This window comes from Cornus florida, unplaced genomic scaffold, assembly GCF_030987335.1.
Source record: "Cornus florida cultivar Cherokee Brave unplaced genomic scaffold, ASM3098733v1 CherokeeBrave_3.0.0_Hap2_Chr11, whole genome shotgun sequence".
Lineage (NCBI taxonomy): Eukaryota > Viridiplantae > Streptophyta > Magnoliopsida > Cornales > Cornaceae > Cornus > Cornus florida.
This window is the reverse complement of record NW_026775581.1, coordinates 109,974,121-109,988,182: the sequence shown is the minus strand read 5'-3', so window position 1 is coordinate 109,988,182 and position 14,062 is coordinate 109,974,121. Positions and strand designations below refer to the sequence as shown.

Genomic DNA, 14,062 nt, shown 5'->3' with positions numbered 1-14,062 from the left:
ATGTATTCATGTTTGCAAATAATTTCTTGGAAAGGATACCTGATTACCATCTAGAAATATATATATATTTTGTGCACATATTCATGTATTCATCATCATAATTTTCTTTATCATATACAAACAAAGTCAACCACATGCATTCCAAAATTTCAATTTACTCTAATTTTTTTAAATCATTTTTCATTATTTCATTTCAAATTAGTTTTTGTCAAACCTCTCCATCTTTTTCCTTTGGTATAAACCATCTTTTTCCTTTGGTATAAACCAACTTACTTTTTTTCATACTACTTAAGTCTCTCTTTCTTGTTCTCGTGGTATTTGTTTATCACATAAAACTTTAACAAGATTAATCCATTTTGTTTTTACTCCTTACATCATCACCATCAATCTCTCCGTATTACTGTATAATTGATCTTAAGTATCTACAATAATTACCTTGCTTAATACCGTAATCTTGAATTGTTATCAATATATTATGATCTCTTATGGCATTAATAAATTTATATTCTAGTCTTAGTTTTGTAAATTTTAAAAACCTTTTGACACCATGCATTTACGCTCATATCATTGTTAAAATTTCTTGAAAATTACCCAACAACAAAATATTTAAAATTTCTTAAAAATTACCCAACAAGGCAACAACAAAATTACCCAACAACAAAATATATATATATACATTTAGATTGCAAATTTTCCTAAGAAGTGTTTCATCAAGATTATCATAGATAACGGTTTTTAGGTTGAAATTTGGTGTAATCCTACGTTCCTACTTTTATAAAAAATAAATAAATAACTATTAATCTCCGTATATAGTGCAAATTATAGTTTCGGTATTCCTAGTAATATGTAAACTTATATTCGGAATTTCATGACTCCACCACAATATTGGTGTAAAATTAAAGAATTAATTAATTTTTTTTTATTTTTTCCCACTTTATATTATTAAAAATTTAAGTAATTTTAATTTTTTAAATACATTATTTTAAAATTTTAATTGTTAGCCCCTGTTTGGGTTAGCTTGGTTTGGGGTTCAAAAGGGCTTCCAAGCTCAAAAGCCTATTTGTGAAAAATTTGGGTGTTTGGCGAAATATTTGAAACGGACTTTCAAGAAAGTGGAAGCCACTCAAAGCCCGTTCCAAAGAAGCATAGAAAACTTCCTTCCTAAATTCACTTTTCGGGAAGCCAAACCTCATTTTAAGTAAAAAATTGTATAGACGATTTTGCCCCAATTTATTTTCTGAAACTAGTCGATGATGGGTTCACAAGAACAACGATGCTACATGAAAGAGTTGCAGAGAACTCTTCATCGTCTCTTCAAATTCCAAGCTTATACAATTCTTACGAGTTTTGCAGAAATATTCTTGATCTTGGCAGAAAAATACTAAATCTTGTATAAAATTATGCGAAGTTAGGGTTTTAAAGATTAATCAACATATTTATATGTGAAATTGGGGAAAATTAATCAACATATTTATATGTGAAATTCGGGAGAAGCACGTAGATAATACACTTCGCGCTACCCTCCAATTTCATCTATTAATATTGATCTATAATTTAAGAAAATGAAATTGAGTATTGCTAGACTCCTATTCATGGTATTATTCTTGATCTGATTCCATCATTTGCGCTATTTGCCACCGCCATATAATTGAAATCTTTATGTGGCGTAGAAATTTACTATCTCCTACATTTTCAAAACATGAGAGATCAAAGAAAATTAAGCAACATAATAAAATCACACACCAATATTTATTTTGCAAGTGCAATTATCTCATTTATCAATTATAAATGTATTTTGTCATTTAATTTGATCATATTTACAGTAGCAATGAGACGTTTTGTCACTTCTGTTACCGAAGTAATGCACAAGGGAGAGCCCTTCGTTAAAGTAATTGGCGTTTTAAAAATTTCCGGGTAATCTCTTCCCAAGTCGTCTATTTCTCTCTATTGACTGCTGTGCGTGTTGAGTGGCCGATGCACGTGGCACAGGTTTGTAACTTTTTGACCTTATTACCTTTTTGACACGATATGTATCCTGTAGGAAAGGCCTAAGAAATAACTCATTCTCACTTCACTAGTATCAGTTAGGGTTAGGGTTTTGGCGATTCTGAGCCTCACAGAGGCATGCCTCCTCAATCACCAGGTTTCTTCTTTTTTCTTTTCCGATAAATATAGTATTTTTTTTTGTCTCTAAATCTTCTTATTCTTCGTTTTAGTACATCCCTGATTCTGCAAATCTTCTTATTCTTCTTTTTAGTAGATTCCTGATTGAATATGTTATTCATTTCAGATTTTGCAAGCTTTCTTTAATCATTTCAAACTCAGATTCAAGTTTATTGGCTTCATATTCTTCTACTTTCTGTTCTTATTTTCATATTTTTGATTGTTATTAAAGTCCAGTTTCCATATATTCCCAAAGTTTCTAACGCGTTTGAAATTTGTCTCCTTAATATAGGTTTACTTCCTGCAAGGAAATAACTCTTTGGAATGAGTAACCTCGGAAAATTATAAGTATGTTCGTGACAATATTCTACTTTATTAAAATTTTTTTTTTTATGAGATGTTTTATTTTATTAATTGATAATTTTATAACTTGTTTTCATGATGTATAGGGAAAATTATCATATTTTGTTGGCTCAGATTTTGTTTTGTTTTTTGTTTTTAATTTAATTTTATTGAATAGATAGGACAATCATTTCGACATTGTAACATGTCATTAGGTTTTCTACCTTAATTGAAAAGCCTTTTAATTTTTTTCTTTAAAATGAGTCTCTTACTATGAGAAGGTCTTTAATACATATGATTACTAGGAAAGAAACTAATTTTTAGTAGGGATAAAATGGATTATATTTTTTTGATGCTGGTGGTATTGGGACCCTTGGAGCACCCCATAGCCTACTGCTGGGTAAATGCTGTCCTCCCGTTCACATGAACCAGACATGTAATAGAAGATTCTTTGGGAGTGCTCCTACCGGGATTTGAACTTTTTTTTCTTTTTTTTTTACCTAGTAAATCTTGTCTAATTTTATTTCCTTTTTGGCGCTCTCTATTCTCTTAACAATCCTAAACCTATTTTCCTTTTTGTCCTCCTGTTTATTTCCTTTTTAAATATTAATGTTAGAAGGGCTAATTGTTAATTGATAACCTCTTTAATACTTATTTGAATTTTAATTGTTCATTGTTAAGTGATAAAGGGAATCTTTCACTTAAAATTTAACTCTATTTTACATGGAACTTGTTCTTTCGAGTGAAATCCAAATTGGACTTTGAAACTAACTTAAAGTGGACAATCACTTACTTTATTTAGATTTAATTATTGAATTCAGTTATTTTGGAAATACTGTACAATTTCCATTGGTGTAATGAATGACATTTGATGGCCCCTTCTTCATATACAATTCATATCTCTGTTTTTGGTGCTTTCTCAATGAGCTAATATGAACGATGATGTTGTGAACAAGAAATGGGAGGAAAGTGATTGTGAAGAAGTTAAAGCTTGCATCACTTACAGGCATATAGAATTTAAGTTCTGTTCATTGGCTATTTTTTCCATAGAAAGAAGGTTTTAATTTGTTAGCACAAGTATTTGCTTTTTTTTCTTCCAACCTTTTTATTTGGAAGTAGTAGAGCTTTAAAAATGGCTAAAAGTTCATCTATTTGTCCTTGTTTTTGGAAGAAAATTGATTTTTTATAGAGTTGGTTGTCTTTTATGTTTTACCAAGTAGTAAAAATTTATTACGTTATATATATATAAAGTTTAATGGCTAGTCGTCATTGCATGGGTATGAAGACGCCGTTTTCTCGTACTACTGGTACTATGTTGGAGTGGTTATACAACTTAATTTGAATGCACTTTGTCAATATTTGGTACAACATGACTATAAGCTGTTTGGTTAATGTGAGATTTTTTTGTCAAGACCGGGAGCTCTTAAATGAAACTCCAAATGAAGAGCGTGGTCTAATGGAGAGAAGTGAAGATCATAGTTTGGGGGAATACTTGAGAGATTCAATAGCTTCCCATATGTGGCATGACTATGTAACTAATCATGTGTGATACTTGAAATGTTTATTTGGTTGAAATAACTTAAAACTTATTTGCTTTTGTTTAATTTTTCTGTAACTTCTTTTATGTTAAGAGTGCTTGATTTAGAGATGTAGAATGCTAATTATAGCTTGTTATAAACTCCTACCTTGCGTACAGTTTTTGGTAATATTTAATTGAATGATTTATCTTTTTGTTCATTTCTTTATATTGTACTTGTTGTTTTTATGTAGATATAAGAATGAGTAATCAATCAAACATAAGTGGTGGGTTGAGGAAGGATAGATGTGTTTGGACTGCACAAATGGATGATATTTTTGCAGATGCGTATAATCAATTTGTGAAAAGGAATATGATTGATGGCACATTTACAACAAAAGCTTATATTGAGATTGTTCACGAATTGAAACAAAGACTAGGTATCGATATCAACAAAGATAAAGTGAAGAATCGATTGAAAACAATCAAGAAAATATTTAACGAGTGTTTTGACTTATTCAAAACTGGTTTGAGTGGGTTTGCTTGGAGTGAAGTAACAAAAATGTGGAATGCTGAACTTGAAGTTTGGGCTTCTTTAATTGAGGTTAGTTTTTTAATTGAGATTATTTATTTATTAATTTATTTATACTTTTAAGAGATACATTTATTATGCCTTTAATTCAGCTTGAAATAATGATAATGTATTTTTTTTTATGTTTCGCCAACGGTCAAATCCAGCAGCTGAGAAATGGAAGACTACTCCAATTTCCAATTATGTTGTATTTATTTGCCAAGGATAGGGCAACTGGGTCTAATGCAGCAACTGCTAATGAGAGGATTAATGATTGGGCAACAAAAGGAAAACTGAAGAGTAATGAATGGGAGTCAAGTCCTAATGATGATCTGATAGAGACCATTGATGGTATTGATCACATGCTGTCACGGAATGAAGTAAGTTTGGATAATACATGTTTTATGGATCATGAGTTTGAAAATATGAATATGATGTCTCCTGAAGCACCTTCAAGTGCACCTTCCCATTCCACTTCTTCAAAAGGAAAAAGAAAAAAAAAATTATTCAACTGTTGATGGAGAAAATGAAATAATTGAAATAGTGAAAGGTGTGGCTGGAGCTCTTAAAGAGGGAAATGATCTTCATAAAACATTCAACAATCTTTACGAGAAGTGCAACCTAAAGGGAAAATATGAAGAACAAATCTTTAAGATTTTGACGGAAATTGGACTAGAGGGGCATGCAATTGTCACTACAACATATTAGGTTTTTACTAGTGTTCTTTCTAAGAGCGCTGGTATAGGTGTAACATTACCAGCGCTCTTTCTAAGAGCGCTGGTACTACAACATATTAGGTTTTTACCAGCGTTCTTTAAAAGAACGCTAGTATAGGTGTAACATTACCAGCGCTCTTTCTAAGAGCGCTGGTATAGGTGTCATAGTACCAGCGCTCTTTAAAACAGCGCTGGTAATGGCCCTTTCATTCCCTCAACTTTTTCCCTTCCCTCCATTTTTTCCCTCCGCTGATTTATATATATAGAATATTTGGGCCCTAAAACTACGTCGTTTTTTGGGCAATTAACACTGTAATCTCCACTTTCCCATTTCATTTTGCAGTAGCCCTAACGCTCTCTCCTTCAGCCGCTCTCTCTCCTTCCATCACAACTCTCTCTCTCCTTCCATCACCGGTCATCACAGCTCTCTCTCCTTCCATTAGTTAGCGTTCCAATACCAGAATTTTAATCACTTTTTTCTCTCCTTCCATCGGTCTCTCCTTTAGCCCATGACGCAACGTAACCTCCGCCAGCGTGAGTGGGAGAGCAAACATCGCTTGTTGCTTCTCTCTTTCTCTCTCTACCATCTAAACTTATATTCCTCATTTTCTTCGTCCTTTCTCTGTCTCTCTCTCTTTGATTTATATGTATTTCTGTTTTTGAACTTACTCTTGGATGTGAAGTTGTTCATGCTAAATTGGGTCAGTATTTGTCGGTGACCCATGTTCATAATCACCAATTGAAGTAGAATTGGAGACTTATATTGGAATTATAAACAAATCTTTCTTTAATAAACCAGGCAAGTTGAATCTGACCTTTTTGAGAAAAAAAAAATTTTGCAAACTTTGCTCATTCATCTGTCAGAAAAAAAAAAGCTAGCTTATTTATACACATGTCAAAATTAAGGAGTAATTAGTCTAACTTGGAACACCCATATGTATTATGTACTCTACATTTCAACTCCATTAAAGAATAAGTATGTTATCTTTTGATGAAATTGGTATTACTGTGCTACAGAACGTTTGGTTTGAGTGGTATTTCCTCCTCCCAGGTGGAAGGTTGATGATTCAAGTCTGCTTAGGAGCAATAGTGGGTGTTTGTGTGAACACTGATGATTGTGTGTGTGTGTTTTTATTTATTTATTTGGAATTGGTTTCTTAGAGTTGGATTGCATCCAAGCAATAGTAATCTTTTTTTTTATGCCAGTATTTGGTTAATTATTTTAAAAAATATTTTGTTCTTTTGTCTTTTTAATCTTTAATGGTTCTTGCACTAATGAACCAGGACATTCGCATAACTCTATTGGTCTTGCCTTGTTTAGGTTGTCAGTTTGAGAATGAACTTGTAAAGCTGATACTGTGACAAAGAAGCCTTTTTTCCCAGTTACTTGGGGTCGGTGACATGAATCCTATGTTTCCATTCCCAACTTCTAAAGCTGATACTTTGATTTAATATAAGCTACTTTGATAAAGAAACTGTTCTTCCCATGTGTGTTAATGTTGATAGAAATGTCGTTTTCATTTATTTCTTTTTACTTGATGCCTTCAATAGAAGCAACCTTAAAAAGAAAACCTGACATCCAGGTCACAAATGGAGCAACCTTATCATTTTGCCAAGCCCTGCCCTCAAATTTTATGAAAAATGTTATGAAAATTGAGTTAAAGAAAGTTTTATTTATTTATTTATTTTTATTTATTTTATTTTATTTTAAATTTTAAAAAACAATCTTTTATTTTAATTTCAAAGTTCTTCATAACTGTTTTAAGATATCTGAACCAACTAGGCCCTTTGCTTCCTTGATCTTACTCTCATTGCAGTACACCGGTCTCTTCTCATATTTAATTGCAGCCTATTTTATAGAATAAGGGAAGTGAAGGTGTTTTTCTCATCAACTAGTTTTGATGCATCCTTGATAATCTGATAGCTCATCACTTACAACAGGATTTGATGACCGACCTTCAGTTGTATATTCTATTTTGTACCATTTTTATTTCAATCAACATTCTTTGTCTTTGTCGCTCAAAGACAATTTTCTCATTATTGAACATGATAATGTGTGTTAGTCTTTACACCGTATTAAATACACCTAGGTCATAAAACCAAGGAAGGCCAAGTAAGATGCGTATTAAAATTCTCTTAAATGAATTCTCACTTTTTTGTTTGCTTTTCCAGGAAGGATAAATAATAAGCTGACAATGAAACGAACGGTTAGTGAAGTGGAAAAAGTGAGTGAACAAAATACTGAAGCTTCAACTTCAAAAATCATCCCAACCACCGCTAAAGAAGAGATGGGGCCCGACACGATGCAAGAATGTTGTAAACGCGACAACCTTATTACCATTAAGGTACATATATATAGAGATCATCTTATATAGTTTACATAATTAGACTATATTCACTATGAAGGAGAAAAAAGAATTTCTATCTTTATTTTTGTACTAAGCATCTACAATTGTTAATTATTGTTTAGGGTTAATAAGTATGGACAACCGATTGGCCATGGAAGTGGTACATATACTAATTATTTGGGAACACTTGCCTGGAATGGTAAATTAGCTCCTTTGTGCTACAAAACTTGGTGGGAGATGCCTAAACGGCTTAAAGAGGATATGTGGAACATTGTAAAGGTAAAACCCTTCAATGACATTAAAATAATTTTTATGAAAAAAGTGGATTAACATGCAGCAATTATCACATTTTCAAGGAAAGTATGATGTGGGAATCATGTCAAAACAGTGGACATTATCCTCCATCGGAAAAAAATGGAGGGGGTACAAGTGTGAATTAAAAAGTGAATGCTACTCGGTTAGAGATACAGATGTAGAAAGATTGGCAAACCCACCACCTGATGTTGAAAAGGAGCATTGGGAATTTTGGTTAGGCATTGGGGTACGCCTATGGCGTAGGTAATCCTCCATCTACCAATTTTGTTTAAAGTCAATGAGTTGAATTTATAGTTTACCTGCTTTCAGTCATTATTTTAGGTGGAATGTTCTTTACTCAAAGAACGTTTACTTTTTCTCACTTTTTATAGGAGGTCAGCGAAAAAAACAAAGAACGTCGTGGGAAGCAGACAATGATGCATACTACAGCGACAAAAAGCTTTGCGCATGTTTCTGCCGAGGTTAGTTGAAGTTTTGGCAATATAAATTATTTAAATTCTTATGTCGTTGAATGATTATAAATGTTAGTGGTAAATAATATATATCACAATGCCTATGTTTCTTTTATAGATTGAGGAAAACGAAGGTATTCAACTTTCCCGTGCAAATTTATTCATTCGCACACATATAAATAAAGATGGCAATGCTACTGATGCTGCTGCTTCGGAGATGATTGTAAGTTTTCATGCTTCCATTTTGCAAAAAAGGGGTCACATGCCTTGAAGTGACCAAATTTTAAACTCTTTGCGGTGTATTAGGGGGTCATCAATTTTTAAATCATCGGCCCGTGTGGAGGCATTTTAATTTCATTGTTCAGCGGCCCGTGTGGAGGTAATTTACTTTCTTGTATTTGTTGAAAAGCATGGGAGTATGGGATCATTGTATGTGGAGGCTTCTTGTTGATTGAAATCTATAATCATATAAAATGCATTTACAACAAATATATTAGTATTGTGATTTTAATTTACAATTAAATTAATGTTAAAAAACTTAAATTATTGACGGTTCACATAAAACTTTTGAATCATTAAGGCTTGTTTACTAACGCTTTTACTTTCTTATATTTGCTTCCTTAAAAAGTAAAATCATAATTTTCATTCATGAATCTGAAATATAAAGTAGAATTATGTTTATTAATTTATCTCGCTTTCAATATTTTCAAAGCAAGAAATTAAAAAGCAAGTTCAATAATTATAATTTTGATTTTGTTTTCTAAATTAACAATCAATGTTATATACTATCTATATGTGTGTATATATATATATATATATATAGATATAGCTCCGTGGGAAGCCCTTGAAATCAAAGGGCATCACAAGACCCAGATCATTTCTTTTGTGAAATCAAAGGGCATTGCCACCAACTTCACCAATTGTATTTAATACACACCACCAATTGTTTCACCACCAAAACCAAATACCAAACAATGAAGAACCCTTCCCTTTCTTCAATTCTTTTCTTGTGCTTTATCAGATTCAATCTACACCGTCAATACCTCTCCAAGAACTCACCATTAGACCCAATTTCCGCCAACACTCTCTACAGCCCTTCAATCTTACATAAAAAACCCCCGCTTCAACACCTCCACCACCGCGAAACCCTCACTCATCATCACCCCTCACCGTGAATCCCATGTCGGCCCCGTCGTGCCCTGCGCCAAAATTCTGGGGAGCTTGCAAGTTCAAGATTCTGGTCATTTGTGACTTACCCGCTCTTAATCAATTCCTTTAACTTATTTCTTTTTATCAGGAGTGTTTGTAGAGAGAGAGAGACAGAGGAGAGAGAGGCGATGATGGTGGTGGTTGTCGGTAATGGCGATGGTGGTGGTGGTTGTCGGTAATGGCGATGGTGGCAGTGGCAATGACCATAGTGGGGAGGAGGTGGGTGGAGGAAATGGGTGATACAGATGATTAGTTAGAATATATATATATATATATATATATATACATATATATACACACACACACACATATATATATATTTTTGATAAACAGTGCTACAGTAGAGAAAGTGATTTCTACCAATAGTGTAGAAAATAGAGAAATTGAGAATTTCTCACTTTCTCTTCTCTTCACAAAATTAGAAAGTACTTTCTTAAAACAAAAAAGTGAAAGTATTTTATTAAACACGATTTTGACTTTTGATTTTCAATTTTAGGAATTGACAGTAGAAATCAGGAATCATTCCTGTTAGTAAACATGCCCTAATCGAATCTGAACCAATTCAGACTGTATGAATTGGTTCGGTTTAGTAATACTCTTTTTTTAAAACACAATAATGTTATTTTTTATTTAAAAAAATTGTAATTGGAATGTGAAAGGACTTCAAGTATGCTTTCCCTTTCCCTGACATAGAATACAAACTTTGATAAGGATGGTATTCCAACCAACATCCCAAGAGAAAAATAAAATTAAAAAATTAACATATCTGATAGAACACCAAAAGAAACTAAAGATACCAGTGAAATTTCCGAATAGCCATACACCAGTCTTTACCTCTCTCTCAATCCTCCCTGCATTTCTTTGATTTCATAAAACTCTCTCTCTACACACTGGTCTCTCTCTAAAACTCTCTCTCTACAAACTGTTTCTATACACACTGGTCATTTCCGATCTGCTAAAGTTGGTAATTTTCTGTTCTAATTTTTGGGTTTTAATTTTATGTGTTGTAGTTTATGTGTTTTAACTTCACCAATATTCGTTTATGTGTTGCAGGTTTTGGGTTTTAATTTTAGATCCATTGACTGATAATATTGATTTTTTTGTTTTTGCAATTTCAGTGAACTTTAAAAAAAAAAAAAAAAAAAAAGAAGCTGTCTCTCACTTCACACTTCTTATTTTTTCTCATACAAGAAAGCAAAATGAAGAATTAGTTTCTTTTGTATTTGATATGATTTTAAAAGGTCCATTATGCTGGGACAAGAAATGCTGAGCGATCATCATTCCAAGTGCTGGCTTGAATTTTATCTCATGACAGGCTTGAGCTTTAACCTGCATGCTAATACCAATTGAGCTATCAAATTTCATTGATAACCACCACATCATAAATGAACTAAAAGATCAAAGGTTATTCATTAAATTCGATCAATGACCACTCACCAGCAATTTACAGTGATGCCTGATGTGTCTCGACAAAAACAATGGTCAAGAACTCTTACTGCCTCTTGAAAACTTTACTGTATTAAATTTGTAATAAAGTGATGTTGCATTAAATTTGTAACAGTAATACATAGCACATACATGTTTTCATGCACCACCATACTGACTGAACCTCCACAAAAGAGCTGGTCATCCCCATGTTACACCATACAGTGATAACATTTGCTAGGTTTATAAGGCCAAAATACAAGTCATACAACCAAGAAACATGTTTTTTTCTGTTTCTTTTTTCTTTTTCTGAAAAGTACATTAAAAAGTTGTACCATAAGTAATAGACGGAAGTAATTCTTCTAACAACTGCTTTCCAAACAAAATTAGATCATGTTTTTTTAATTTCATAGGGCATAAACAGCCATTAACCTTTGAAAGTAGGTTTCTAGCCCCAGCCTGTATTGCACATCGTGCAACAAGCTTTCACTAACTGAGAAGCCTAAGGTTTGATCACCGTACTATTCTCATCTTTCTATAAACTCTCTCAACGAAGCTCCTTAAATTAACTATTCATCTTTAATCCTTCATAGCCTCCAATGTATTTATGACAATTTGTTCCTATACTGCTAAATATTTTGTAACTGAGATTTGCCAAGCTATCAACATCATGCCTAACAGAGATGCCACCCCACAATAACCTCCTTTACACAAATTTATAGTATTGACTAGTTTTTTGTGAGTGCAATGAATTAGTAATGGGAGAATTGGGCAACACTAAAGGACTAGAAAATGTTGATCAACTAGAGAAGATCTTCTAAACTTATAAATGTGTCCGCCAAAGGTTTCAACTTGACCAATTCGTTATCTGTTAAGAATGTGATCAAATAGTTGCTGGACCAGTTGCTGGTCTTGGGCATGCTGATTCTTTCAAATGTCTATGAATGTATTGTGTCTAAATCAGTTGGTTTCATGCGAAGTCAATTGTTTTCTGATTTTCTACTTGTAGCAAGTAATAGCCATAATCCCTTACCAAAAAAAAAAAGAAAAAAAAAGAAAAAGAAAAACAAGCATTAGCCATAATCAAATACTTTGTAAAACTAATGTCCTACAGAGCTCTTAACTGTTGTACCTGTTTTTGTTTGTGTCACCTATTGATACTCGTGGCTGCAACTGTTTTTCGTTTTCCTTTTCTTTTATGGGGTGTTTATTGGGCTAATTAGTATTTGAGCATATTTTCTTTTCTCATTTAAACTTAGTGTTCAAATTTAATTGAGAATTTAGCTATGGAAATTCTCTTTCATGTCTCAATTTCATAAAATGATAGGAACTTGGACTCTTTCCGACTATTCATGATGTTAACGGTTGGACAAGTAGCTAGATTTCTGTTGCCCAAATCCTTGGTCTTGTAAAAATGGAGTAATTAACTTTGGACTTTAACCTTTTATATAGCTGGGAAATATCAATTTCTTGCATTTGGACTAGAAATTTAAAAAATTGAGTCCATTTTTCACCGCTGCTCTTTCACATTACTCTAGAATCTCCCTCCATTCTAAAAGTCAGATATACCACCCAAATGTTGGACACGAAGCATTCTATTTAATTTATTTTCTATACATTCATTATTTATTCTTTTTTTTTTTTTTTGAAGGAAAGCATAAAAGAACTTCAAAAAAGTTACTTTGACTCGCCTATTGGCAGTTCCAATGATTTGTTCTCCGTTGTGAGGGGAGAAGAGAGAACTGGTCGTGTGCGGATGCTTGGCTTCGGGCCTACACCAAGCGATGTTTGGGGGTCCTCTCCTAGTAAAGCTGAACTGATTAATAATGCCAAAAAATCTGATGAGGAGGTACGTGCTGCACGTGTAGAGTTGCAGGAGACCATTTCAAAAATGCAAGCCGACTATGACAGGAAGTTGGAAAATTTACCATCCAACTATGACGACAAGTTGGAAAATTTACAACAATAGGTGGCTATGCTAATGCAGATGCAACAACAAAATTGTAGTGGACAGGTATATTTTTTATTAGTTTTACTCTTTACTAAATATATGTTTACTTATGCCAAGATTTCATGTATTTTGTTTTGTTATTTTGAAGGGTTCTGATTCTTTAAATGCTCTTCCTAGAGTATCTCCAAATTCATTTTCTAGTCGTGATGCCAATTCAGTTAAAGGTTATGAACTTTTAATTTTTCTTATATGTTAAATTTTCATTTATTATAATGTGAGCTTAATGAATTTATAAAAAATGTAGGGTAATTCAAATCAAATGGGCAAGAAGACTTGTTGAAGTTGAAGCTGAAGATGGGGTTGTGGCTATGCTTTTTGAATTTCCTTCGCCTTGGATGGGTTCTTTTTGAAAAACTTGTACTACATTTGCCAAAAATTCTTAATTCTTTTTGTATGACATTTATCTAGACAATTTGGATCGTATTTTCATATTGGCAGGTTAACTTGTGGTTGTATTAATATATATTTTCGCTTTTTGGTTGACATTTACTAGCTTTATCTATTAGTAGCCAATTTTGATGGTATGACGTTGGATTTACTAGCGCTTTTTCAAAAGCGCTAATAAAGCGTTAGTAATTGAATTACCAGCGCTTTTTAAGGCTTTCACCAACGTTTTTGAGCGCTAGTGAAAGTCATAACTGTTGTAGTGTGTTAAGGCCTTCATTTTTTTTTACTAAGCATGACCATCTTGATAGAATGACACAATTTCTTGGTTGCCCACTTGTGCTTCGCAAGACACTCCGGGAGGAACTGATGTCCAATGATTCTTGACGTTGATAATGTTTTCGGTTATATTGACTTTTGACAATGTCTTTTAGTTGGTAATATTTTGGAACAATTAGTAGGACTTCCTATTATGTCTAAGTTTAGTTATTATTATTATTATTATTATTTATTTATTTATTTTTTCTTATGGAGCTTTTGGTATGTAAACTCTATGATTTATCCAATGGAGCTTTTCTTTTGCTAGCATATGCATATGACATAAGGTTGA

The 14,062-nt window shown here is 32.8% G+C and overlaps 1 long non-coding RNA gene across 7 annotated transcripts; it reads left to right on the top strand.

Annotated features, from left to right (window-relative positions):
* The first annotated feature begins 2,050 nt into the window (after positions 1-2,050).
* LOC132282424 (uncharacterized) lies at positions 2,051-13,553 on the top strand. 7 transcript variants are annotated; one of them, XR_009471761.1, is made up of 13 exons: positions 2,051-2,143; positions 2,456-2,511; positions 4,276-4,625; positions 4,763-4,972; positions 7,481-7,653; positions 7,779-7,935; positions 8,013-8,214; positions 8,343-8,432; positions 8,542-8,646; positions 8,730-8,802; positions 12,709-13,071; positions 13,157-13,232; positions 13,313-13,553. It is a non-coding gene; the product is annotated as an uncharacterized LOC132282424 (long non-coding RNA). The 7 variants fall into 7 exon arrangements; XR_009471764.1 differs by having other exon boundaries at positions 4,760-4,972; positions 8,045-8,214; XR_009471762.1 differs by having other exon boundaries at positions 4,760-4,972; positions 8,018-8,214.
* Positions 13,554-14,062: the final 509 nt, after the last annotated feature.